Source organism: Macrobrachium nipponense, chromosome 28 (assembly GCF_015104395.2).
Source record: "Macrobrachium nipponense isolate FS-2020 chromosome 28, ASM1510439v2, whole genome shotgun sequence".
Classification (NCBI taxonomy): Eukaryota; Metazoa; Arthropoda; class Malacostraca; order Decapoda; family Palaemonidae; genus Macrobrachium; species Macrobrachium nipponense.
Window position 1 is genome coordinate 70,690,161 of NC_087217.1, and position 27,645 is coordinate 70,717,805.

Consider the following 27,645-nt stretch of genomic DNA (forward strand, 5'->3'; position numbering starts at 1 on the left):
GAGAGAGAGAGAGAGAGAGAGAGAGACCCATGCTTCTATCTTCCCTAATAATGAGAGAAGGCATATACAAATACATACGCATATATACACACACCTCATACATGTGCACAAACACACACACATATTATATATATATATATATATATATATATATATATATATATATATATATACCTAAAAAGATATACACACTAAAGTAAAATACTAGCCTAAAAAGAAAATCTTAATACTACGAAAATTCAACTAGTAATGAATGACAGTCGATACAAAATGAAACAAAATTTAACCCCCCCCCCCCCCCCCCCCCTCTCTCTCTCTCTCTCTCTCTCTCTCTCTCTCTCTCTCTCTCTCTTCTCTTGCAGCATTTACCAGATATTCCACGCACGAAGCCAACCTCCTTTTCCAAGCCTTCAATAATCAAGAGCAGCCGAAGCATCAACAGCAGAGGGAGGGGGGGGGGGGATGCCCCCGGGGTAAAGAGTTACAGTGATGCGGTGATGGGCAGAGAGAGAGAGAGAGAGAGAGAGAGAGAGAGAGAGAGAGAGAATCATCTGGGTTTACCTTGGCCCAGTGTAAGTTAATTTTAGCCACTCGTTCTCATCCTTCCCGGCAACACCCCCCCCCTCCCCCCAACCCTACCCTACCTAGTACCCCCGCACTGGATATTAAGTTTCAAGTCAATATGAGGCATATTCAAACATCAATACCATGGCAACACGTGCTTCAGAATATCATCCACATGGATCATAATCAGCTTCCTTTCTAAACTAGTCCTTGGTGCAAAAAGACACACGTACGCGCACACTGATATACAGGCAATAAGAAACAAGTAATAATATATTACTGTCTTTGTTTGACTCCCCTTAAAAAAATGACACACTACATATAATAAAACACCCTATGACACTTCATTAAGTTGAATGACAGTTAGTTGAAACAAGCATATACATCTTCAACAACAAACCCAACCCAAAGTATTTCCAGAGTGACCAAAGATATAGATTTGTCTTATCAATATCAAGTATTTGAAAGGAGCCATATGTCCTTAGGAGCGCAATCATGCATCATGCAACTGCTTGGGACATTCACTCAACTGTAACGGTCAAATGTAACCAAAGACATTCAAAGTTCCGTTGCTTGAAGGCTTTCAAATTCATCCCTGTTGGCCCGTGCAGGAACCAAACACAACAGACAATGTCCTATCAAGATCTTAAAATATACTGGTTGCATTTTCCTTACACAGTAAGGCTTTGTTCAAATTAGTTTACATGGTCACGAAACGCCTCGGGAAAATAAGATACGGTACAGCAAGAAATTACACTGAGGATCGTAAGTCAACGTCCATTACGCAATCCAGAAATGAGTTGGTAATCATCCATATTTTAAAACAATATTAACATGAACGAGAGAGAGAGAGAGAGAGAGAGAGAGAGAGAGAGAGAGAGAGAGAGAGAGAGGATAACACTTATTCTCAGCTGAGATGTCAGGCGTGATGTCATGCAGGCTCTTACCAGAGAACCACCACCCACCAAACTCACTCACTCATCTCCCGCCAGACCCAACAAAAAGTTGGCAACGCATCTTGGTCGCAAGACGAGGTGGGAATTTCCACTACTCTACTCATTAATGTAGAAGTCACTTAAATGAACTAAATTTAACTAAAATATAAAATAATGATAGGCCTAAATCAAAACTCGTCACCATTCACAAATAAAGAAATTTACACGAAAACGCTTTTAATAACGGGATAACGATGAAAATGTTTAAAGAAAATGCCAACTGCACGGTCTTGCATAAATGGGAAAAACTTTCATACACCAACTAGCAATAAATTCATACCTGCGTCAAATCTTCAAATATCTTCAACTATTAAAACCTGTAATATTCATTAGCCATCCTAACCTTACCATATCTAGTCATCATCTCTCAAGAACTTTTAGAGAATATCACAACAACGATACTGGAACTGCAAAGGCTTTCGAAATAGTCTGGCATAAGGACTTGTTCACCAAAAATCCTTACTAATGGGTTCATCCACTACCATAGTTTTGTTGGACTAGTGTAGTCCATTGCAACCTACAGAAGCGTTCTTAAAGGATCTGTTCTTTCCCCTACCATGTCATTTCAGGTGTTCCTATTGGATGTGTTCTTTCCCCTTGTCACATCTATCCATTGCTCCATTCACAGAGCATTCTTGCCATACGCTTCCATATTCAGATAACTTTTAAGCGCATTCTGAGGCCTGCTTGGCCTAGTGTGATGATGCTATTAGAGTGAGAGGAAACTTGGTTCGTTTTAATGGCCTTCCGGTCTTTATTTTGTAACCCTTCAAAATGATGATTGATAATGTGGAAATTGAACAACTCCAATCTATCATCGTTTCGTCTTAAAAAAATATTACTGCGCAGAAAGGCACAAATGAAGAACCTAGCTTAGTTTGTTTCTAGGAGTCCGGGTGTGATTCTTCGATGACACAGGAGCGTTTGCGAGCTCCTCCTTTAGATATCTGTATGAGATTTAGTCGCCTTAGTATGGAGCACCTTTCTCTTATGGGGGGAAGGGGTAGTATATACTATAATCTTGACGGACTTAATAAAGCTTTACGACGAACAACCAACCATCAAGGAGGTTATGTTCTTTGTTTAGTATGTTTTTGCAAACTGTCACGAGACTCACGAAAAAATATAAATAAATAAATAAAAATAAATAAATAAAATTGAGGATTCTGACGAATTTTTAAAAGAATATGGCCCTCACTTAATTTTGGTTTGGAAGTGAACAGGTAAGCTTTCTTGGAGGTATCCACTCGTCCTCGCCGTACACACCAGGCTCAACCTTGATGGCTGCTAGAGTGCTAGTTTATTAATGTGGCGCTTAAGACAGCGAACATAGGCGTTGGAGTGATTGTACAGCATGGTAATCAAGGAAATGAGATTAAGTTTATATATATATATATATATATATATATATATATATATATATATATATATATATATATATATATATATATATATATATATATATATATAATATATATATATATATATATATATATATATATATATATAAAGTATAGTTAAGGGCCAAGGGGGCATTACCAACACCTCCATAATGATTAAAATGTACTACGTGAGGTGCACCGCGGCACTAATTCCCTAGAACGGACTGCTAGTTTAGACATCTGAATCCACTGTGTTTCTCAGTCATTAGACCTACTTCCTTTAGCGAGCTGAATCTTCTGTGTTTCTCAGTCATTAGACCTACTTCTTTTTGCGAGCTGAATCTTCAGTGTTTCTCAGTCATTAGACCTACTTCTTTTTGCGAGCTGAATCTTCTGTGTTTCTCAGTCATTAGACCTACTTCTTTTTGCGAGCTGAATCCCCTGTGTTTCTCAGTAATTAGACCTACTTCTTTTTGCGAGCTGAATCCCCTGTGTTTCTCAGTAATTAGACCTACTTCTTTTTGCGAGCTGAATCCCCTGTGTTTCTCAGTAATTAGACCTACTTCTTTTTGCGAGCTGAATCCCCTGTGTTTCTCAGTAATTAGACCTACTTCTTTTTGCGAGCTGAATCCCCTGTGTTTCTCAGTAATTAGACCTACTTCTTTTTGCGAGCTGAATCCCCTGTGTTTCTCAGTAATTAGACCTGCTTCTTTTTGCGAGCTGAATCCCCTGTGTTTCTCAGTAATTAGACCTGCTTCTTTTTGTGAGCTGAATCCCCTGTGTTTCTCAGTAATTAGACCTACTTCCTTTAGCGAGCTGAATCTTCTGTGTTTCTCAGTAATTAGACCTACTTCTTTTTGCGAGCTGAATCGCCTGTGTTTCTCAGTAATTAGACCTACTTCTTTTTGCGAGCTGAATCTTCTGGGTTTTTCTCATAATTAGACCCCCTACTTCTTTTTGTGAGCTGAAATCCCCTGTTTCTCATAATTGACCTACTTCTTTTTTGTGAGCTGAATCCCCTGTGTTTCTCAGTATTACCTTACTTCTTTTTTGCGAGCTGAATCCCTTGTGTTTCTCAGTAATTAGACCTACTTCTTTTTGTGAGCTGAATCTTCTGTGTTTCTCAGTAATTAGACCTACTTCTTTTTGCGAGCTGAATCTTCTGTGTTTCTCAGTAATTAGACCTACTTCTTTTTGCGAGCTGAAACCCCTGTGTTTCTCAGTAATTAGACCACTTACTTTTTGCGAGCTGAATCCCTGTGTTTCTCAGTAATTAGACCTACTTCTTTTTGCGAGCTTGAATCCCCTGTGTTTCTTCCATTTTTGTGTCCCCTTTTTCATAATTAGACCTACTTCTTTTTGACAGCTAATTTCCCTGTGTTTCTCATAATTAGACCTACTTCCTAGAGCTGAATCTTCTGTGTTTCTCAGTAATTAGACCTACTTCTTTTTTAGCAAGCTGCATTCTGTGTTTCTCAGTAATTAGACTTTTTACTCTTTTTGCGAGCTGATCTTCCCCTGTGTTTCTCAGTAATTAGACCTACTTCTTTAGCGAGCTGCATCCCCTGTCCCCTGTTTCTCAGTAATTTTTAGACCTACTTCTTTTTGTCGAGCTGAATCCCCTGTGTTTCTCAGTAATTAGAACCTACTTCTTTTTGCGAGCTGAATCTTCCCCTGTGTTTCTCAGTAATTAGACCTACTTCTTTTTGCACGATCCTAGAATCCTCCCCTGTGTTTCTCAGTAATTAGACCTACTTCTTTTTGTGAGCTGAATCCCCTGTGTTTCTCAGTAATTAGACCTACTTCTTTTTGTGAGCTGAATCCCCTGTGTTTCTCAGTAATTAGACCTACTTCCTTTTTAGCGAGCTGAATCTCTGTGTTTCTCAGTAATTCCGACCTACTTCTTTTTGCGAGCTGAATCCCCTGTGTTTCTCAGTCATTAGACCTACTTCTTTTTGTGAGCTGAATCCCCTGTGTTTCTCAGTAATTAGACCTACTTCTTTTTGCGAGCTGAATCTTCTGTGTTTCTCAGTAATTAGACCTACTTCCTTTAGCGAGCTGAATCTTCTGTGTTTCTCAGTAATTAGACCTACTTCTTTTTGCGAGCTGAATTTTCTGTGTTTCTCAGTAATTAGACCTACTTCTTTTTGCGAGCTGAATCCACTGTGTTTCTGAGTCATTAGACCTACTTCTTTTTGTGAGCTGAATCCCCTGTGTTTCTCAGTAATTAGACCTACTTCTTTTTGCGAGCTGAATCCCCTGTGTTTCTCAGTAATTAGACCTACTACTTTTTGCGAGGCGACTTTGTCACATCTGAGAATTGTCTTGCACGAGCGAGACTCCTTTTTGGGAAGCCATGTTCAGCTGGGCTCTAAATCCTAGAGAAAAGTAGCTTTCAATATGTGTATGGGAGGAAAGGGGTTGGATCGGCACACCTTCAGGGACCTAAACAAGTTAGTTGCATTCGATAGTGATAATCAAGTAGTTGGAAATTAAGTGAGTGAGTGTGTGTGTGTGTGTGTGTGTGTGTGTGTGTGTGTGTGTGTGTGTGTGGAGGGAGGCGGGAGGCGATAGAATGTTTAAAGGACAAATTCATTCCCCCTTTCCCGGCTAACCTAATTAATGAAATCAACGATTATCACTGAGTGAGAGAGAGAGAGAGAGAGAGAAGTAGAGAGAGAGAGAGAGAGAGAGAGAGAGGGGGGGGGGGGGGGCAACCAATCACATGCGCTTTCTGGATCAGGGACCCGACCTTCACCTTCCTGTGATCTGTGATACTCGCTATAAATTCACATGAGAGAAAGAGGAGAGAAAAAAAAATTTCAGATTCTTACCTTACAAATGATTCTCTCATTCCACTGGAGGTACGGGCTGTTGTTCAGAACTGCAACCATACCTACGAAAAAAAAAGAGAGTATATAAATTTCATAAGCTTAAATGGTTCGAAATATGACAAGATCAACTATTCACACAAAATTGTAAGGGCGAAATTTTCCCGTTACCGTTAATATATATATATATATATATATATATATATATATATATATATATATATATATATATATATAAATTCTCTGAGACGAAAAACAAAGTATTTTAAATGGTTCCAATAATGACCACGAAAAGACCTATGTGAATATCGGCCTAACCTCCAGATTTTACCTTGTACAATAAGGAGCTTTGAATGTTTCATAAAGGCATATAGACACACAATTTCCCATACCTTCTGTGATAGATACCTAGAGACCTCTACAATTCAACCTTCGAGCCAAAATAGAAAATATGACAACAAATCACTAAATTACTAGCAAATCCCCTTAATTATTAATTGTAAAAATCGTTTCTAAGACAACATATAGCCAAAGCTTCACTAATATCTACTAAATACGTTCATCCGTTCTCATGACACACAGGAGGAGGTGGAAACAGTAACGTCGTCTTCTAGCTCCGTCGTCAGAGGGACTATAAGTATTTCAGTTACATAAAATGCATTACCTATATTTTCTATGTATAATAACAAGCAAGTAAAAAATGCGCAGAAGTTCTCCAGTTCCTCACCAGATACGGTAGAGTGAGGGTGCGCCCCATGGCTGCCAGATGCACGAGCCATGGTTGACTTTAACCTTAAATAAAACAAACACTACTGAGATCAGAGGGTTGCAATTTGGTACGTTAGATGATTGGAGGGTGGATGATCAAAATACCAATTTGCAGACCACTACTCTCAGAGGTTTTTTTAGATCTGCATGCGGACGGGCAGAAAACTAACGAAAAAAAAAACCTGCTAAACAAAATTCCTCATTTAACTAACACAGACTCTTAAACAATAAAAGTAAGGGTGACACAATGTATTTGATATATGAGCGATTCAACTTAAAAATGACTCAAAAACGGTCGTACTTTTTTACGAAATAGGCAGCAGCATAACGTGTGCTAACTGAGTAATGACTAACGACACTGATAAGTGTCATTCATTGTCAATGAAAATAGCAGTCACTACAGCCATATGCAAACATTTATACTCTGCATATATACTCTGCAAAGTCCAACACACAAACTTACACACTGGCATTTGCGTTATTTGCTCCATAAACGCATTCGATCTGGTGATTATGGTTTCTCAAAAAAAATAAATATTCAAGAACCTTATTTCAAATACTCGTCATTAAATCACCCTTTCACTGGACACCCAATCCCCGCTTCAACTCACGGACTTACATCCCCATATCAATGAAAGCGGAAGTCTTTGGATACAATTGTAAAATCAATACTTAGTTGAAGCAATGCAGTCAAGGGGTAACTTGTTGTCTCTGGCAACTTTATTATTATTATTATTTTTTTTTTTTTCTCTATCACAGTCCTCCAATTCGACTGGGTGGTATTTATAGTGTGGGGTTCCGGGTTGCATCCTGCCTCCTTAGGAGTCCATCACTTTTCTTACTATGTGTGCCGTTTCTAGGATCACACTCTTCTGCATGAGACCTGGAGCTACTTCAGCCTCTAGTTTTTCTAGATTCCTTTTCAGGGATCTTGGGATCGTGTGCCTAGTGCTCCTATGATTGGGTACGATTTCCACTGGCATATCCCATATCCTTCTTATTTCTATTTTCAGATCTTGATACTTATCAATTTTTTCCCTCTCTTTCTCTTCAACTCTGGTGTCCCATGGTATATTGCGACATTCAATGAGTGATACTTTCTTCTTGACTTTGTCAATCAACGTCACGTCTGGTCTATTTGCAACGTATCACCCTATCCGTTCTGATAACCATAGTCCCAGAGGGATCTTTGCCTGATCGTTTTCTATCACTCCCTCAGGTTGGTGCTCGTACCACTTATTACTGCAAGGTAGCTGATGTTTCTTGCACAGGCTCCAGTGGAGGGCTTTTGCCACTGAATCATGCCTCTTTTTGTACTGGTTCTGTGCAAGTGCCGGGCATTCACTTGCTATGTGGTTTATGGTTTCATTTTTCGTATTGCACTTCCTACATATGGGAGAGATGTTATTTCCGTCTATCGTACTTTGAACATATCTGGGTTCTTAGGGCCTGATCTTGTTGGCCGCTGTTATCATTCCTTCAGTTTCCTTCTTTACCTCTCCCCTCTGTAGCCATTGCCAATTGTCATCGCTGGCTAGTTCTTTAGTCTGTCTCATGTATTGTCCGTGCATTGGTTTGTTGTGCCAGTCCTCTGTTCTTTCTGTCTTTCTCCTGTCTCTGTATATTTCTGGGTCTTCGTCTACTTTTATTAGTCCTTCTTCCCATGCACTCTTTAGCCACTCGTCTTCACTGGTTTTCAGATATTGCCCCCAGTGCTCTGTTTTTCAATGTTGACGCAGTCCCTATACTTAGTAGTCCTCTCCCTCCTTCCTTTCGTGTTATGTATAGTCTGTCCGTATTTGCTCTTGGGTGTAGTGCTTTGTGTATTGTCATTTGTTTCCTGGTTTTCTGATCTATGCTGCGGAGTTCTGCCTTCGTCCATTCCACTATTCCTGCGCTGTATCTGATTACTGGCACTGCCCATGTGTTTATGGCTTTTATCATATTTCCGGCGTTGAGTTTTGACTTGAGTATCGCCTTGAGTCTCTGCATATATTCTTTCCTGATCGTGTCCTTCATCTCTTGGTGTTTTATATCTCCTCCTTCCATTATTCCCAGGTATTTGTATCCTGTCTCATCTATGTGTTTGATGTTGCTCCCATCTGGTAGCTTTATCCCTTCAGTTCTCGTTACTTTGCCTTTTTGATGTTGACTAAGGCGCATTTTTCTATTCCAACTCCATTCTGATGTCCCCAGATACAATCCTTACAGTCCTGGATTAGGGTATCTATTTCCTTGATGCTCTTACCATACAGCTTGATGTCGTCCATGAACATCAGATGGTTGATTTTGTTGCCTCTTTTCTTGAGTTGGTACCGGCATCCATCTTCTGTAGTACTTTTGTCATGGGAATCATGGCTACTACGAAGAGTAGTGGGGACAGTGAGTCGCCCTGGAAGATCCCTCTCCTGATATTAACCTCTGCTAGTCTTATTCCAGAGCTTGTAAGTATTGTATTCCAGTTGCGCGATTGTATTTTTGAGGAAGCTGATGGTAGTTTTTCCTCTGCCCCATATATTTTCAGGCATTCTATTAGCCATGTGGTGGTATCATGTCGAAGGCTTTCTTATAGTCTATCCATGCCATGCTTAGGTTTGGTTTTCCTTCTCCTACTGTTTTTCATTACCATTTTGTCTATCAGGAGCTGGTCTTTTGTGCCCTACACTTCCTTCTGCAGCCTTTCTGTTGGTAGGGGATGGTGTTTGTCTCCTCTAGGTAGTTGTATAGCCTTTCACTGATGATACCTGTTTAGTAACTTCCACATTATTGGTAGCAGGTGATAGGCCTGTAGTTACTGGCTATATTTCCCTTACTCTTGTCCTTTTGTACTAAGGATGTTCTTCCTGTGGTCATCCATTTCGGTGCTTGGTGATTTGAGATACAATGCTGGAGTTGTTCTGCTATTCGTGGGTGTAGGGCCTTGAAGTTTTGAGCCAGTATCCATGGACTTCATCGGGACCTGGGGTTTTCCAGTTTGGCCATTTTCTTTTAGTTGGTGTCTGACTGTGGTCCCTGTCGTGATCTCTGTGAATTTGTTTTATTCTCCCTCTTTTCTTCTTCCTTGACTTCCTGGAGCCATGTTGCATGTTTGTTGTGTGATACCGGATTGCTCCATATGTTTTCCCAGAGTCTCTTACTTGGTTCGGCTTCAGGAATTTCTGGTTGGTTGTCTTCCCCTCTTAGTTGGCTGTACAGTCTTTTCTGGTTGGTTCCGAATAGTTTGTTCTGTTGGTATCCCTTATTCTTGTGTCTTTGCCTTAAGCCTCTGTTTTTTACATCTTCTATTGTGTTGTTTAGTCCCCTCTCTTGTACTTTGTATTTCTCGTTGAGTTCCCTTGTTTTCTTTTTTCTTGCCTATTAGCCTTTTTTCTGCCATCCTCTTTCAGTTTACTCAAGTCAGATCTCATCACCATGATTTGCTTTTTCCAGGCGCCTTTTCCAAGGAGGTTGCTGTTTTGGTTTCTGTTGGGTTGGTTGTGACGGTGGTGTTGGTGTTCGAATCCCCATCAGTTCTGCTACTAATCTTGCCTCCTGCATATGTCAAGTTATTTGTTTTCTGTGATACTGGTGGTGTGTTATTAGGCCCATTATTTTCATTGACCTCACTTGTTTTCTCCCTTAATTTCTTGGTGTTGTAGGCTTTGCATGGAGGGGATCTTTGTTCTCTCTGTATCTGTCTCCATCCATTGTCTAATCTTTTCTACCCATTCCGTCCTCTCTGTTACTTCGTCGGTGTTTTCTTCGTGTGTCGTTGTTTGATACTTCATCCTCCCTGTCGTCTTCTGTGGCATCGTCTCTCAGTTCGTCTTCGTGTAATTCGTTGTCGTGTGACATTTCCTTTCCAGTTCTTCTCTTTCTGTTGGGGAGAGCCGAGTTCTTTTTCTTTATGTTCCTTACTTGGTCTGCCAGCCTCTGCTCTGTTTGGGGGGTGTTATTATTCCTCTCATTCCAGATGTTGATCAATCTTCTTCTATATCCTCTCTCCGTCCGGGTTGCTTCCGATGTAGCATTTCCCATATTTCCTTATTTTCTTCTCTTGTCCATTTCTTCCTTTTTGCCTCTGTAGCTCCAATCTCAGGCTGTTGATTACTTTCGTTGTGGTGATCAGTTGCTGGATGACGACCTCCAAGTTACCTGACCGTCCTTCCCCTTCAATTGGGTTGAATACCTGGTTGCCGGACGAAGCTCCTCTGTTGCCAGAGGTTCCATTTACGTCGTTTGTCGTTTATTCCTTCATTTCTTTCCATCATTGCTGAGTTTTGCTATTTAACCCATAGCTGGACCCTACCCCATCAGGGATAGGTACTCATTTACAGCTGAGTAGACTGAGGAAATTATGGTAAAGATCCTTTCCCAAGGAAATCAACGCCGAGGAGAGCGGTCACCCTCCAACGACTGACCCAGCCCCAATGTTGCTTAACTTGACTTAAGTCTATTGAAGACCTAACCAACTCCTCACGGCGCCATTAGCCATTATTATTATTAATTATTATTATTATTAATTATTATTATTATTATTAATTATTATTATTATTATTAATTATTATTATTATTATTATTATTATTTTATTATTATTATTATTATTAATTATTATTATTATTATTATTATTATTATTATTATTATTATTATATTATTATTATTAGTATTAATTATTATTATTATTATTATTATTATTATTATTATTATTATTATTATTATTATTATTATTATTATTATTAATTATTATTATTATTAATTATTATTATTATTAATATTATTATTATTAATTATTATTATTATTATTATTAATATTATTATTATTATATTATTAGATATAATTATTATATAATTATTTATTAATTATAATTATAATTATTATTATAATTATTATTATTATTATTATTATATTATTATTATAATTATTATTAATTAAGATATAATTATTATTATTATTATTATTATTATTATATTATTATTATTATTATATTATTATTATTATTATTACCACTACCCTGTAGAGCAGTGGTTCCCAAACTGGAGGTAATTTAACAATTTTTCGGAGGCAATGGTGGGCTGACAAAAAAAAAAAAAAAAAATTGGGGAATTTTGAAAATCAAGATAACATTGCGGTACCTGGCATTAGGGTTATATTAACTTAGTCTTAGCATGTAGTTGTAAAATAAGCCTACTATAATTCAGTAATAATATTAAACAGAAATAACAATAAACATAAAAAACTATAATAAACAGTATTAAAAAGAGATAAAGAGATTTTCTTTTATTTATTGTTTGTTTGTATGGTGTTTTTACGTTGCATGGAACCAGTGGTTATTCAGCAACGGGACCAACGGCTTTACGTGACTTCCCTTTTATTTATTGAATAAATAAAAGGAAATATCTCTAGTGTTTAAATTGCAGTCTAGACAATCTAATGGTCACTCTCTAATAGAAACTTTGGCACAAGGAATAAAACAGCCTTGTTTATGACAGGTGGCTTGGAGAGAGAGAGAGAGAGAGAGAGAGAGAGAGAGAGAGAGAGAGAGAGAGAGAGAGAGAGAGAGAGAGAGAGAGATTTGATCTTGATTTTGATTTATATAGATTTCTGGCATTACGCCAAGCACTGGGGCAACTAAGGCCATTCAGCGCTGAAACGGAGATTGAGAGTGATAGGTAGAAAAGGTGTAACAGGAAGAAAACCTCGCAGTTGCATTATGAAACAATTGCTGCGAGAGGTTGGAGAGGAAGATAGACGAAAGAGAAAATGGACAGAGGTACAATAAAAGAAACGACAGTAGTTGCAGCTTCCGATGTAGCATTTCCATATTTCCTTATTTTCTTCTCTTGTCCATTTCTTCCTTTTTGCCTCTGTAGCTCCAATCTCAGGCTGTTGATTACTTTCTCGTTGTGGTGATTCAGTTGCTGGATTGACGAACCTCCAAGTACCTGAACCGTCTTCCCCTTCAAGTTGGGTTGAATATCCTGGTTGCCGGAACGAAGCTCCTCTGTTGCCAGAGGTTCCATTTACGTCGTTGTCGTTTATTCCTTCATTTCTTTCCATCATTGCTGAGTTTTGCTATTTAACCCCATAGCTGGACCTTACCCATCAGGGATAGGTACTCATTTACAGCTGAGTAGACTGAGGAAATTATGGTAAAGATCCTTTCCCAAGGAATCAACGCCGAGGAGAGCGGTCACCCATCCAACGACTGACCAGCCCCAATGTTGCTTAACTTGACTTAAGTTCTATTGAAGACCTAACCAACTCCTCCACGGCGCCATTATTAATTATTATTAATTATTATTATTAGATTATTATTATTATTATTAATTATTATTATTATTGATTAATTATTATTATTATTATTAATTATTATTATTATTATTAATTATTATTATTATTATTAATTATTATTATTATTATTAATTATTATTATTATTATTAATTATTATTATTATTATTAATTATTATTATTATTATTAATTTTATTATTATTATTATTATTATTATTATTAATTATTATTATTATTATTAATTATTATTATTATTATTTTATTATTATTCTTAATTATTATTAGTTATTATTATTATTATTATTATTATTAATTATTATTATTATTAATATTATTATTATTAATTATTATTATTAATTATTATTATTATTAATATTAGTTATTATTAATATTATTATTATTATTATTATTAATATTATTATTATAATATTATTAATTATAATTATTATAATTAATTATTATTATTATAATTATTATAATTATTATAATTATGAATTATTATTATAATTATTATTATATTACTTATTATAATTATTATTATAATTATTATAATTATTATAATATTATTATTATTAATTATTATAATATTATTATAATTATTATTATTATTATTAGTTTTATTATTATTATTACCAACTACCCTGTGAGGCAAGTGGTTCCCAAAACTGAGGTAATTTAACATTTTTCGGAGGCAATGGTGGGCTGACAAAAAAAAAAAAAAAAAAAAAAAATTGGGGAATTTTGAAAATCAAGAAAACATTGCGGTACCTGGCATTAGGGTTATATTAACTTAGTCTTAGCATGTAGTTGTAAAATAAGCCTACTATAATTCAGTAATAATATTAAACAGAATAACAATAAACATAAAAAACTAATAAACAGTATTAGAAAAGAAGATATTTTCTTTTATTTATTGTTTGTTTGTATGGTGTTTTTACGTTGCATGGAACCAGTGGTTATTCAGCAACGGGAACCAACGGCTTTACGTGACTTCCCTTTTATTTATTGAATAAATAAAAGGAAATATCTCTAGTGTTTAAATTGCAGTCTAGACAATCTAATGGTCACTCTCTAATAGAAACTTTGGCACAAGGAATAAAACAGCCTTGTTTATGACAGGTGGCTTGGAGAGAGAGAGAGAGAGAGAGAGAGAGAGAGAGAGAGAGAGAGAGAGTTCGAGAGAGAGAGAGAGAGAGATTCTGATATTGATTTTGATTTATATAGATTTCTGGCATTACGCCAAGCACCTTCGGGCAACTAAGCCATTCAGCGCTGAAACGGAGATTGACAGTGATAGGTAGAAAAGGTGTAACAGGAAGAAAACCTCGCAGTTGCATTATGAAACAATTGCTGCGAGAGGTTGGAGAGGAAGATAGACGAAAGAGAAAATGGACAGAGGTACAATAAAAGAAACGACAGTAGTTGCAGCTACGGGACGAAGGGACGCTACAAAAGAACCTTAAGTAATGCCTACAGTGCACCGAATGAGATGCACTGACAGCACTAACCCCCTACGAGAGAGAGAGAGAGAGAGAGAGAGATGCTGGAATGCCATCCCAACGAAAATCTTTCTGGCGCCAAGGACGTAGCACAACTGGGAGGATGGAACTTTTAGACTGTCGGTGTTCGAAAGACGTGACTTCATCTCTCGAGTTAACGGAGCTTCCGAACAAATTATGGAGAGAAAAAATATACTATTTCGTTGACGCTACATTGAGGGACGTTCTATGTTCTGAAGAAAAACTTGTAGGTGGTGGCAACACAATTCGGATTTTATTGGATTATGGAGAGAAAAAATATACTATTTCGTTGACGCTACATTGAGGGACGTCCTATATTCTGAAAAAAACTTGTAAGTGATGGCAACACAATTCGGATTTCATTGGATTTTTTTTTCAACCACTGCTACAAGGATGGCAATGAAAGTTCTTTGCAGATCCCTTCGGCCACAGCAGAATAGCTTTCTACCTTTCCCTATTCGTCCACTTTCCCTGGGACCTCTTCCTCCTTAACTGCCCAACTTCTTTAACTGTACCCAGTTTCAAAAACATACCCACATGCCATCCCTAAGCGAGTATAGAGATGAGATTTAAATATTTCGTTAAATTATTATATTAATTTAAAAAAAAAACAATCTACAATTCGTACGACATTCCTATTCGAAATCTGCAAGGGAGTCTACAGCATAAAGATACCAACTAACACTGTGACATCCATGTTGCTCGAGTGACTATGCCAATTCCCAAATCTGTTCCGATTAACTCAAAGTGGAATTCAGATAAGAAAGGAAATAACCAAACACATAATATACACACACACAATCAACAAATTCGGCCTGGCCTCGCTAAATGCCACTAAACTGTGAAAGCATTTGCCCAAAATTATCTAATAATCCTGACGGTGACACCTCTCTCTCTCTCTCTCTCTCTCTCTCTCTCTCTCTCTCTCTCTCTCTCTCTCTCTCTCTCTATACGGGTAGCATTGCATGTTTGATCCGCAGATATTAAAACAAGTTTAAATAGAACCTCTTCCAGACTCGGTTTTCTCTCCAGATGCAACGTTAACTTAAACTGATTTCCTTTCTGTGCTTTTCGACAATTAATCAACAAAGTACATTTCTACCCGTAGCTCAATACCTCGCAACCCAAGTTGACGGTTTAATAAATAAGATTTTTTTTTTTTATTTTCCATATAGTTTTACATTGTTCAGCTGCTATTTTGATAACTGCATCAAACTAACACCTACGCAAAGCTGACATCGACTTAGAACTTGCCGAGCCCCAAAATAGAAATGGGGTGCGATGAACTGAACAACTGCGAGTGTACATGTACTTCTTCGTCGATTAAATGCTGAAAGGCACAGGAAGGAAATCAGTTTAATAAATCTGTAGATAAATCAATGAATCTGAGTAAGGAGTAAGGCTCCATTTAGATGTCTTCAGCTGATCATGTAATGCTACCCAGGATCATCTCCAAGTGGTGATATTCGCACGTTTCTCTGTAAAGGGCTTCGTAAAATTGCAATGCTTGTGTGTGTGTGTGTGTGTGTGTGTATGAGAGAGACATTCCCATATACTTATAGATGAGCGTCCGTAATTCGGGACCAATCCCAAAACAAATCAATAGCGCAGCTTTAAAACTAATTCCCTGCATCACCTCACTCGACAACAGCCCATAAGCAACCTTCAATCGCCATCACGTCGTCCCATTACAGAAGGGTCGCGGAAAGCAGTTTTCACTTCTCTCAGTGATAAAAAGAAATAAAAAAATTATGCAAATGGCAGTTGACTTTCTGGTGACGCCAGACTGAGTTCCATGCTGGAGAAAGCGAAGAAAATGAAAGAAAGGTTAGCTAGGAAAGGAACTCGTAAGCAAGTAAGAATGACTTGAACCCAAGGATTGGTTGATGTCATGAATTAGAGACGTGTGCATGAATTAATGAACAAATCTCAGTAGGTAAGAGTGAGTAACTGAATAAGGAAAATTTTAAGCATATACAAAAATGAAACAAAAAAATACAGGCGAATAAACGAGTGGAAAAGAAATTAAAGTCACACGAATGATTTAGTTTATATCAATTAAACGTCAATATTAATACAATATTTATGAAGGTGAGCAAGAGTGGTAATTTACACGAGCGAAACTTGCACGTACGAACGAATTGGTTCAAAATAATTGGAATGAAACGTGAAAGTAAATAATGAGTTCAACGTTTCTACTACACTAACACTTGAAATTCTCTATGAACTCGAAACTGCTATTCATTCCGAATAAATAAATCATATCAAGACCAATTCGTACGTAAATGAAGGGAAATGTTTAGTTAATGTCAAACCCCCAACTCAATATATATGAAACTTAAGTACAGAAACGTATTCAAGGATATATCTATTTACACCTAACTGGTTTGATATCTCACGAAAATGACATCAGAACTCTGTCAAAAGAATGAAGCTTCAATATCAAAACAAAACAAAATACTGTTCAATACATAAAAGTTGAATGGCTTGGAACACAAGAAAAATGACACTCACAGCAGATAAACAATATATAAACTAAGAAAACAAACGAAGAGAATAACAGAAGCACGGTGATCACCTTGCTAGTAAACGAGAATAACTCTCTCACAGACAGAAAGGAAAAAAAAAAAAAAGCCAAGCAGTCAAGCTACTGGAAATGTCAAAGGAATATAAAAAGTTTGGAAACGGAAACTAGCGGATAATGTCTTGAAACCACGGTATCTAGACCGTGCTTAAAACCAAAACAAAACGAGCTACATGTAACCTGGAATAATAATAATAATAATAATAATAATAATATAATATAATAATAATAATAATAATAATAATAATAATAATAATAATAATAATAATAATAATAATAATAAAACTATATCTAACCATGAAATGAACGATGCTTTGTTGTGTGAAGACACTGCTATATTACAGGTGCCTGAAAAGGCAAGACTTGATCTAAAAGACAAGAAGAACATAAATGAAGGAGAGTCAACTGATATACAACGTGAAGGACTTGAAAGAAATCAGAACTTCCTTGAATTACTATAATTTCAGTAGCTGATACCTATTCATACGTAAAAAGCACACATCGGCCACTGATTTGAAATTAAAGCTTCCGAAGGAAGTTGGTTTTAATCTCTCACCGCAGACCCCCACACTTCAGCAGTAACTGATCAATGAGACAAAGCCAGTCATTTTTCATCGACTTGACAGAGACGCGAACCCTCGACATCTGAGTGGCATACTACGAAACTAACCACTACCAGTTATATGATTTAAAAAATTCAAGCTCGAGTTACATCAACGTATATTTCTTAGCGAAAATCACAGACCTCGTGCAATCACCGACAACTACAAACACCCACGTCACCTTCTTATATAACAGAACCAGTTCGCCGAGTAGTCTACGAGGAATAATAGTCGGGCCTTTACTCGCAGCCGTACAAATGCTTCATTATAAAATCTGAAAAGCACCGCGGTGATGTTGACGAAATAAAAGGTGGATGGCTGGTTATCAACTGCACTGCCGGGACAAATTTCAAAAGCAACTGGCCTCGCTGTTCAGATGTTTTCTGAAGAAAAAATCGCACCAGGAAACATTACACTGAAGCGATGAAGTATTACAAGTGTTTCAAAGGTACCGCGCAAGTAAGAGTATTTTTTGTAAAATATTGGATGATGAAAATAAAAAGACTACTGAGATACATACACTTATACAAACATGTACTCTATACAATAACAGTCATCAATCACAATAGGACAAGCCACCCTCACTGTCAAGCGAGACCCGTGTGCTACAACAATTTAAAAAAAAACTGTTAAAACTTAAGAAAAACAATACGATGAACACCGGTAAATATATATATTATATAGATATTATATATATATATAATATATATATATTTATATTTTGATATATATATAATATATATAATTTATATATATATTATATATATATATATTATATATATATATTATATATATATATACTAAGCAATCACCAAAGCAAAGCAACTTGCTGATTGTTTTTATTAGCTGAAGCCACTGGGAAAATCTAAAAAAGAAAAAGAAAAGAAAGAGTGCCAAGTACTTTTGTGTATTTAAACACATCTTTGTGCCCCGAAGATGTGTTAAATACACGAAATACTTGGCACTCTGTCGTCTTTTCAAATTTTCCCAGTGGCTTCAGCTAATATATATATATATATATATATATATATATATATATATATATATATATATATATATAAATATATATATAATGTGGAATTAGAGATATTTTACTCCAAGAATGTTAACTCTTCACTAGCTTAGGTGGTTGTAATGGTTTGTTTTGAATTAACGAATTAACTGAAACAGTATTCTGCGTGAGGACTAATGTACGTTCGCACGAACACACATTATATACATATGTGTGTGTGTGTGTGTGTGTACAAGTCTTAACGCAAAATACTATTTCACTTAATCCAGAGGAAGCCATCACAAGCGCCTAAGCGAGTGAAGTGTGAAAATCGTCGATGTGAAATAACACTGAATTCCCCCGGAGCGATTCGACACTTACGGCTCTACGAGCCACGAGCCATGTGGTTGAGGAGCGAGTGAGTTTGCGTGTCCTTGGGCCTATGACAGGGTCGATCGGGGAGGTCTACAGCGCACTGTATTAAAGGTGTAAGGCACAGAGAGGACAGAGAGAGAGAGAGAGAGAGAGAGAGAGAGAGAGAGAGAGAGAGAGAGAGTGTCCTTCTGGAGCCAACCTCTACTAGATACATATTTATATAACGGTAAAAATGTCTGACTGAAATATTATTGGAGTCGTTAAGATGCTTTCAAAACGACTTGAAGCGAGGAGCGTCCAATAACCCCCCCCCCCCAAAAACAAACCAATAAATCTCATCAAGAGATTCCCATCCCCTCCCCTCCCTCCCTCCCTCCTGGGAGGAGCAAACATTGGGAACTGACATTTGAACTTTTATTAATCTAATGAACTTATCTATGGCTACCTGGCATCATAATATTAGCAGTCATTGACGATGGTATTGCAAGTCCCTTTCGTTAGGCAGTATAAATACAACACTTAATAACTTCTTAAGGAAAATTTTATTACATCAATTGTATTTAAATCTTTAAACGATCAGCATGTACAATGGATTTTATCTTAACATAATTTGGGTAAAGATGAAAAAAAGCAATCTTGATATTTACTGAAAACCTGGGGTATTAAGCATCACACCCTCCCCCCTCCCATTTCGGCCTGGAAAGAAGGTAAACCCAGGACCCCGATACACAACTCTGAAGACGCAAGCGCAGGTGACGTCACACTAGCAAGTGATTCATTCATTGCTAGGATGGCAACCTAAACAATCCAACCCAAGAAATTCTTATGGGGAAATCCAATGAGTGCATCGACTTTTCCAGCAGAGCTGCGAATCCTTCCAAACGTGTTTTTACATACAAATAGTCACCGGACGGAAGCGCAATCGAGTTTTCTGTACAGCGTATTATGGTGAATGAAACTCTCAGCCACTGTCCATGATACTTTCGACCAAGGCCCGGTGGTAGCCTGTATTGTTGTCACCTATAGCGATGCCAGACGATGAACATGGCTAAATTTAACTATCAATAAAATAAACACTACTGAGGCTAGAGGGCTGCAATTTGGTACGTTTCAAGATTGAAGGGTGGATGATCAATATGTAAATTTGCAGCCCTCTTGCCTCGTTAGTATATATTGAGGGCCAACAGAAAAGGTGCTGACGAATATAAAAATAGCCATCTCAATAGTTTTCTCTTACAGAAAACTAAAATCCGCTAACAGACAATGAAAGAAAACTAGCCTAAATGAACATTCTAAAATATACCAGGGAGTATTTGTGAGTGACAGGCTATGAAATTACACGTGGATTATTTACAAGGGATCACATTTACAACACAACTCGCAAAGATGAAGGATATTTTAATTTCCATTTCAATAACGACGACAGTTTTAGACCTACGTACATATACAACTGGGTGTGTATTTGTGTATGTATGTCTACAGTGCTTTCCAAAGGAACCGAACTACGTCGGTTCTTTCCAAAGGACCTGAACTAAGTCTGGTCTTTCCAAAGGACCCAAACTAAGTCTGTTCTTTCCAAAGGACCCAAACTAAGTCTGTTCTTTCCAAAGGACCCAAACTAAGTCTGTTCTTTCCAAAGGACCCAAACTAAGTCTGTTCTTTCCAAAGGACCCGAACTACGTTGGTTCTTTCCAAAGGACCCGCACTATGTTGGTTCTTTCCAAAGGACCCGAACTACGTTGGTTCTTTCCAAAGGACCCGAACTATCGGTTCTTTCCAAAGGACCCGAACTATCGGTTCTTTCCAAAGGACCCAAACTATCGGTTCTTTCCAAAGGACCCAAACTATCGGTTCTTTCCAAATGACCCGATCTAAGTCCGTTCTTTCCAAAGGACCCGAACTATCGGTTCTTTCCAAATGACCCGATCTAAGTCAGTTCTTTCCAAAGGACCCGAACTATCGGTTCTTTCCAAAGGGCCGGAACTATCGGTTCTTTCCAAAGGACCCGAACTATCGGTTCTTTCCAAAGGACCCGAACTATCGGTTCTTTCCAAAGAACCCGAACTATCGGTTCTTTCCAAAGAAAGAACCCAAACTATCGGTTCTTTCCAAAGGACCCGAACGAACTACTTCTTTCTAAGAACCCGAACCATCGGTTCTTTCCAAAGAAAGAACCCAAACTATCGGTTCTTTCCAAAGAAAGAACCCAAACTATCGGTTCTTTCCAAAGAACCCGAACTATCGGTTCTTTCCAAAGGACCCGAACTATCGGTTCTTTCCAAAGGACCCGAACTATCGGTTCTTTCCAAAGGACCCGAACTATCGGTTCTTTCCAAAGGACCCGAACTATCGGTTCTTTCCAAAGGACCGAACTACGGTTCTTTCCAAAGGACCCGAACTATCGATTCTTTCCAAAGGACCCGAACTATCGGTTCTTTCCAAAGGACCCGAACTATCGGTTCTTTCCAAAGGACCCAAACTATCTGTTCTTTCCAAAGGACCCAAACTATAGGTTCTTTCCAAAGGACCCGAACTATCGGTCTTTCCAAAGGACCCCAAACTAAGTCTGTTTTTTCCAAAGGACCCAAACTAAGTCTGTTTTTTCCAAAGGACCCAAACTAAGTCTGTTCTTTCCAAATGACCCGATCTAAGTCAGTTCTTTCCAAAGGACCCAAACTAAGTCTGTTCTTTTCAAAGGACCCAAACTAAGTCTGTTCTTTCCAAAGGACCCAAACTAAGTCCGTTCTTTCCAAAGGACCCGAACTACGTTGGTTCTTTCCAGTTGGTTCTTTCCTAAGGACCCGAACTACGTTGGTTCTTTCCAAAGGACCCGAACTACGTTGGTTCTTTCCAAAGGACCCGAACTACGTTGGTTCTTTCCAAAGGACCCGAACTACGTTGGTTCTTTCCAAAGGATCCGAACTATGTTGGTTCTTTCCAAAGGACTTAGGAGTTCACCACACGTATTTTCAAGTGGGGCATTATAGTTGAACCAAAATCGAATGGCAGGCTGGAGCTAAAGTAGATTAATACAGTGGTGCCAAAATTTAATGTACAAAATTTAAGGTATGTAAATTATATAAAACATTGATTTTGAAAGAACTCCTATACAGGTTTGTCCAAAATATTATTTTTCAACTAAAAAGTCCTCCTACTTATTTTTATTACCAGAAGATTAAAAAAAAATTAATAATCGCCAGAAATAAATTCCTCCGATTCCTCTCTGGCGACCGGGGGAAGCGAACTTGGGCTAACAGATTGATAGTCGAGTACGGAACCCACTCGTCAAGTGAGGAACTAACCAGACTATAAAGAGCGACTCACAGTCCCATACACAGCCTATGGTCACAAATTCCACCACAACTATCAAAAAATGGAACAAGAAAATGCAGAGCAACATAATGCAAAGAAAAAATAAAAAATATTAAATCTCTTCAAAAAACTTTAGCTAGGTTTTAAATGTCAAATTTTCAGAGTATCTTCAGAAATGAGCGTTTCCGTTATTACAAACTGCAAGTCATTTCCCTTAATTAAATACTGAGCTCAAAATTTAAGTTCAATGTGCGAAATCTATTGGAAACGAAATATAAAATTTAGGCCAAAGGCCAAGCACTGGGTCATTCATATGAGGTAATTCAGCAGATGGAAATGATATTAATACAATAGTTACGAGAGAATGGAAAGTAATATGGAAGAAAGAGAATATGAATATGAATGGGAGATACAGCAAACGGTAAAACTCCACTTTAGTTTGCAAGATATACTTCACTATATTAGCTAGCATGTCACTTGAACATCATTCAACCCCCCAAAATAATACAGGAAATCAGAAACCAATGAGACTCAAACCTCTCTTTTAGGAATTGAAAACTCTCCCACACGTAACTCAAATGACTCACATTCCTTTCCTACGTCACTCACGAATTTTATGCGTCACTGACGAACACTCCTTATACACAGCTTAACTGGCGTTTTTAACGACTTTTTTTCTTCTACGTCTTCACTTCGGCCATAATCCCAATTTTCCACTATCCTAAACCTCCCGACTATAGCTGGTTCACTTACGAGACGTTTGTTTGGTGGGCGCTGATTGGCTGGGAGCTGCCTACCTTCCGGTACCAGCCAATCAGCGGCTGCCAAACAAACGTCTCCTAAGCATACGGCTCATCCAAGAATCTACCTTAAGTGAACCAGTTATAGTAATTGGTATAATGGCACCAGACGTCACCGAATATCCTCCGACAGTTTTTGCCTCGACAGGATAAGACCTAAGCGTTGCCATAAACGGAGGGGATTTAATTATAAGGAAACGGGTCAAAGAAGCCGGCGACTGCACTGGGCGAGCCATCTTTAAGCTCTCGGGTGTTTGTTGGGAACTGGGAATAATCGTTTAATGATTTTGTTCAATAGCATTTGTGAAAATGTGAACTGGGTAATAATGAGAATGAGGAGAATTACATCTGTCACTGACCTTATTCATGTCAAGATTACCAAAAATGGGGAAACTGAGATTGGAGTCATACGAATCATTACCACAGTATCATATCCTTCAAGTCTCTATTACTAGGTGGAGGCAACCACTGTATTATCTTACATCGGTGGTCCCTAATGTTGTTCATTTTGTTGCCAGCACGGGTTCTTGCTTTTGGGCAGACCCTAAAAGCTGATCATCCAAGTGTTACTATAGTAGATTCACAGCAACCGTCCATTTGATGTCTAGGCCCGTTCCTTACGTCGCTCCTGATTGGCTGTTGATAAGCCAATCGCAGGGCTGGAAACTCTTAATCTCTCGAGAGAGTTCACATAGGCAGGTTGTGTGTTCCTCCTCTCCTGAAGGATACGTCTTTCAACCGTATACCTCAGGAGAGGTGGAACTTACATCCTGCCCATGTGAACTCTCGAGAGAGACTGAGAGTTTCCAGCCCTGTGATTGGCTTATCAACAGCCAATCAGGAGCGTCGTAAGGGACGGGCCTAGATATCAAATGCACGGTTGATGTGAATCTACTATAGAAACCTTCGGAACAGAGGACTCTTCTTGAACATTCTGTAGCTAAGGACAGGCACTTATTAAAATATTGCATATATCACAAGCAAGCACATCAACAGTAGTTTTATTTACGACGTTTAGGCAATATTAAACAAAACAAGCGTTTTCGTCATTTGCGCTATGCCTACTCACACTATTTTCACATTTCAATGCTATCTGGTGAGAAATTCCCCCCGCATGAAACTTGCCATAAAAGTATAGTTAAGAACCAGCCTCTACTTGGTTTTATGAAAAACATATATACAAATTGTGGGCTTTATAATGAAATATCAGTGCGCTTGTTAACGCCGGATCGTGGTGAATATTCCTGATAACAGGTGATATTGGGGTGCGTAGTTCTCAGTGATTTCACTAAGATTTGCCAATGTATGTTCGAACTTGATTATTTTAATCATCTATGGAAGAGCTCCTTAGGTCTGATAAGAAAAACATTGCAGCTTGATTCCCATTAATAGAATGTTGTTCATTGCACATTCTGTTTTCCAGATGATTAATTCTTTTATTTTTTTATTGTATTCTCCTCCCATGCCAAGAATTCATTCAGGGAAAAAGTGTACGTCGTATTATTACCATTAGTCTCTGTATAGTACTTTTCGCTGGTATAGTGGCCCAACCTTGGGAACTTAGTAAATCGTTTCTTCTCAGCGTTCACTGACGAAGAGTGTAATTATTATCGTCTTTCCTGGAATCTGAAAGAGGATCTTTTGAAGTACGTGGAGGAAGCTAGTTTTCTTGAGAATCTATACCGTGTCGTCAAATTATTTCACCATTTTATCAGTTTCCAGGAAATCTTATGGTTTTTATTTATTAATGGCGATGATGACAATAGGTATTGCAACGTTGATTTATATGAAGTCAATGAAACGCCCGAAGAGAAGTCCTTAAGACGAAGGACCCAGTTGACGACTGGCAGCCGCTATCAAACAGGGAGTCCTTCAATGCACCGTATAGAATAGCATTGAGATATATATATATATATATATATATATATATTATATATATATATATATAGTATATATATATAATGTGTGGTATATATATTTTTATGTGTGTGTGTTCCTCTTCCCTTTATTGATTATACACAGATGTACTGGCTGTCTTTATTGGGAGGTTTATGTAATTATCCAATTAATTACATCATTATTGTATGTCCTTTTTAAAATTTAATTCCTTTAATTTTAATGTATATATTTCGCACACTTTGTAAGAATAATTTTTAGCTTTTACATTTCTGAATGTTTAGTTTTTAGCTTTGTCTTTACGATTTTACTAAGAATTTTATTTTTCATTTTAACAGCCCTGATGATGTAATTGATTGGATAGTTACGAAACGTCGCAATAAAGACAGCCTGTACATCTGTGTGTGTCTCCTCTTCCCTTTATTGATGATTATTAACATGGATTGACTCCTAACTCCTTACACACTATATATATATATATATATATATATATATATATATATATATATATATATATATATATATATATATATATATATATATATATATATATATATATATATATATATATATATATATATATATATATATACTATATTATAGATATATATATATATTATATATATATATATATATATATATATATATATATATATATATATATATATATATATATATATATATATATATATATATGCGTGTGTGTTTGTATACCTACGGCATAGTGTCAATTTTGTTTTACGAGCTTCCAATAATGCAGCCGGTGCTGCATGAAGGAGGGCGCACGAAGCTCTCTCTACGCTTCAGATAGAACCTTCTTAAAAGCCGGCTATAAAAGCGACCGGATCCAACCGCCCCTCTCTCCACAGAAGCAAAACAAGGCAGGCAAGAAGTGTGACCTTGAGGCATCCCACCCCATCCCTCCCTCGCAGGTAAGGCATCTCCTATCATTTTGAAGATTCCAACATCCCCTCAACTTTCCCCCCCCCCCCCCCCCCCCCCCCCCCCCCCCCCCCCCCCCCCCCCCCCCCCCCCCCCCTCCCCCCCCCCCCCCCCCCCACCAAACCCGCTCTGCAACACCGTCATGAACGACCCCACTCCCCTTCCCGTGTTGACATGTCGCTAGGTGATATCTGAGATCACTCAATAGCGCCATCTTTTAATAACACAGGTAAGTCAGCGTTCTAATTATATAATATGATTATTATATATATATAGAATATTAATATATATATATATATATATATATATATATATATATATATATATATATATATAATATATAAATCTTTCACTAGGATACATTATTTATCAGAACAGTAAAAGAATACGTATCCACCTAAATCTTAGTTAATAGGAGAATAAATAAATAAATAAATACAAAGACATTTATGCATGTATGCATAAATACTTATTCACTTACATATATAGGGGGAAACATCAGTACAGGCCAACCCTCATCACGGTAGACGGGTCTTATTCACTCGATATTTAATTGGTGAAACATGAATACAATTGCAACTCTAAGCATACCATTTAAAAGACTGAAGTTTCGTCAACATATTGTGATATATGAAAGCCCCATACGAACTAAAATAAGCATGTGAGCTCTTCGTAAAATATGTTTTCAAGGCAGTTTTGAAATCCAATATGGCGGCTACGTTTTTCATGGACGGTTCTCATCAGTGACGGACACCATCTTTCCCCAGCCTTCCCAGCACTCATTTGAACAATGTTAGCGTATGTATGTAACGTTTATTGATCTTACTCAAGATTGCAGTTGTAATCAGCACAATAAAACAACATTTTGTTGCCTATATTAGTGAAAGTATGAAACTTGTTATTCCCGGGGTTATGGTTGGAACTGAATTCATTCTTACCTTGTAATCGGCGGTTTTTATCCTTACTGCCATCACAACTGAAACTCCACAGTGCTTATTAGATTGTTATTATACACATTTTGGTCTCAGTTCACTCCACATTGCACTTTAAACCCGTTGCTGTTCCTGGTTTCTAAGCGCGCGCGCCATAAACACAATTACAAACAGCAGACGACGACAGGACTGACACGAAAACTTGCAAAGTTTTATTCCCTAAACTGTTTACTTTACTCGTTATTTAGTTTAAATTTACATTGTTATTTAAAAATTTTGATTAATTCATGTATATTATCCCTTTATTTCAACCAAATTTACCCCGAAAAATTACAGATATTTCTAACGTAGATAAAATCAAATGTTTCTAACGTTTTCGTACATCTGGCTGCCGAAAACCATAGAGGAACGAATACGGAAAAGTGCATAGAGGAACGACTACGTTTTTTTTTTTTTTTTTTTGCTTTTTTGTTTTTGCTAGCACTTTTCGTTGATTTCAGTCTTATTAGTATTTTGAATTTCTTAAATAATCGTATGCCAGAAATAAATGTAACCTAATTTAATGTTTTGCATGCTTTAATGTTTGCATGCTAAGAATGGCAAAATCATCGTTGCCACATTAGTGGAGGCTTCACACATACGCCGTTCCATTATATAAACTGTTTCCATGAATTCTAGTTGTCATAGTAATGCAATAATGATAAAATTGCTTTAATATTTATGTATATATACTTCCAATACATAGCCTAATTTCACCAATTTCAACGTTTTGTTTATAGTCTTATACCCAGTTTGGAGGGTCAATGTTCGTTACTAAAGAATCTGTAACCTCCTTAAGTCGTTCAGTTGACATAGTAAACCTGAGCCACATTTTCACTC

The 27,645-nt window shown here is 37.3% G+C and overlaps 1 long non-coding RNA gene across 1 annotated transcript in view; it reads right to left on the bottom strand.

Moving 5' to 3' along the window:
* Nucleotides 1-27,645, bottom strand: part of LOC135201868 (uncharacterized) — a 95,194-nt gene that overhangs the window by 32,732 nt on the left and 34,817 nt on the right. Inside the window, exon 2 of the long non-coding RNA XR_010311624.1 lies at nucleotides 5,776-5,837. This is a non-coding gene — a long non-coding RNA (uncharacterized LOC135201868). The remainder of the gene's footprint in view (nucleotides 1-5,775; nucleotides 5,838-27,645) is intronic.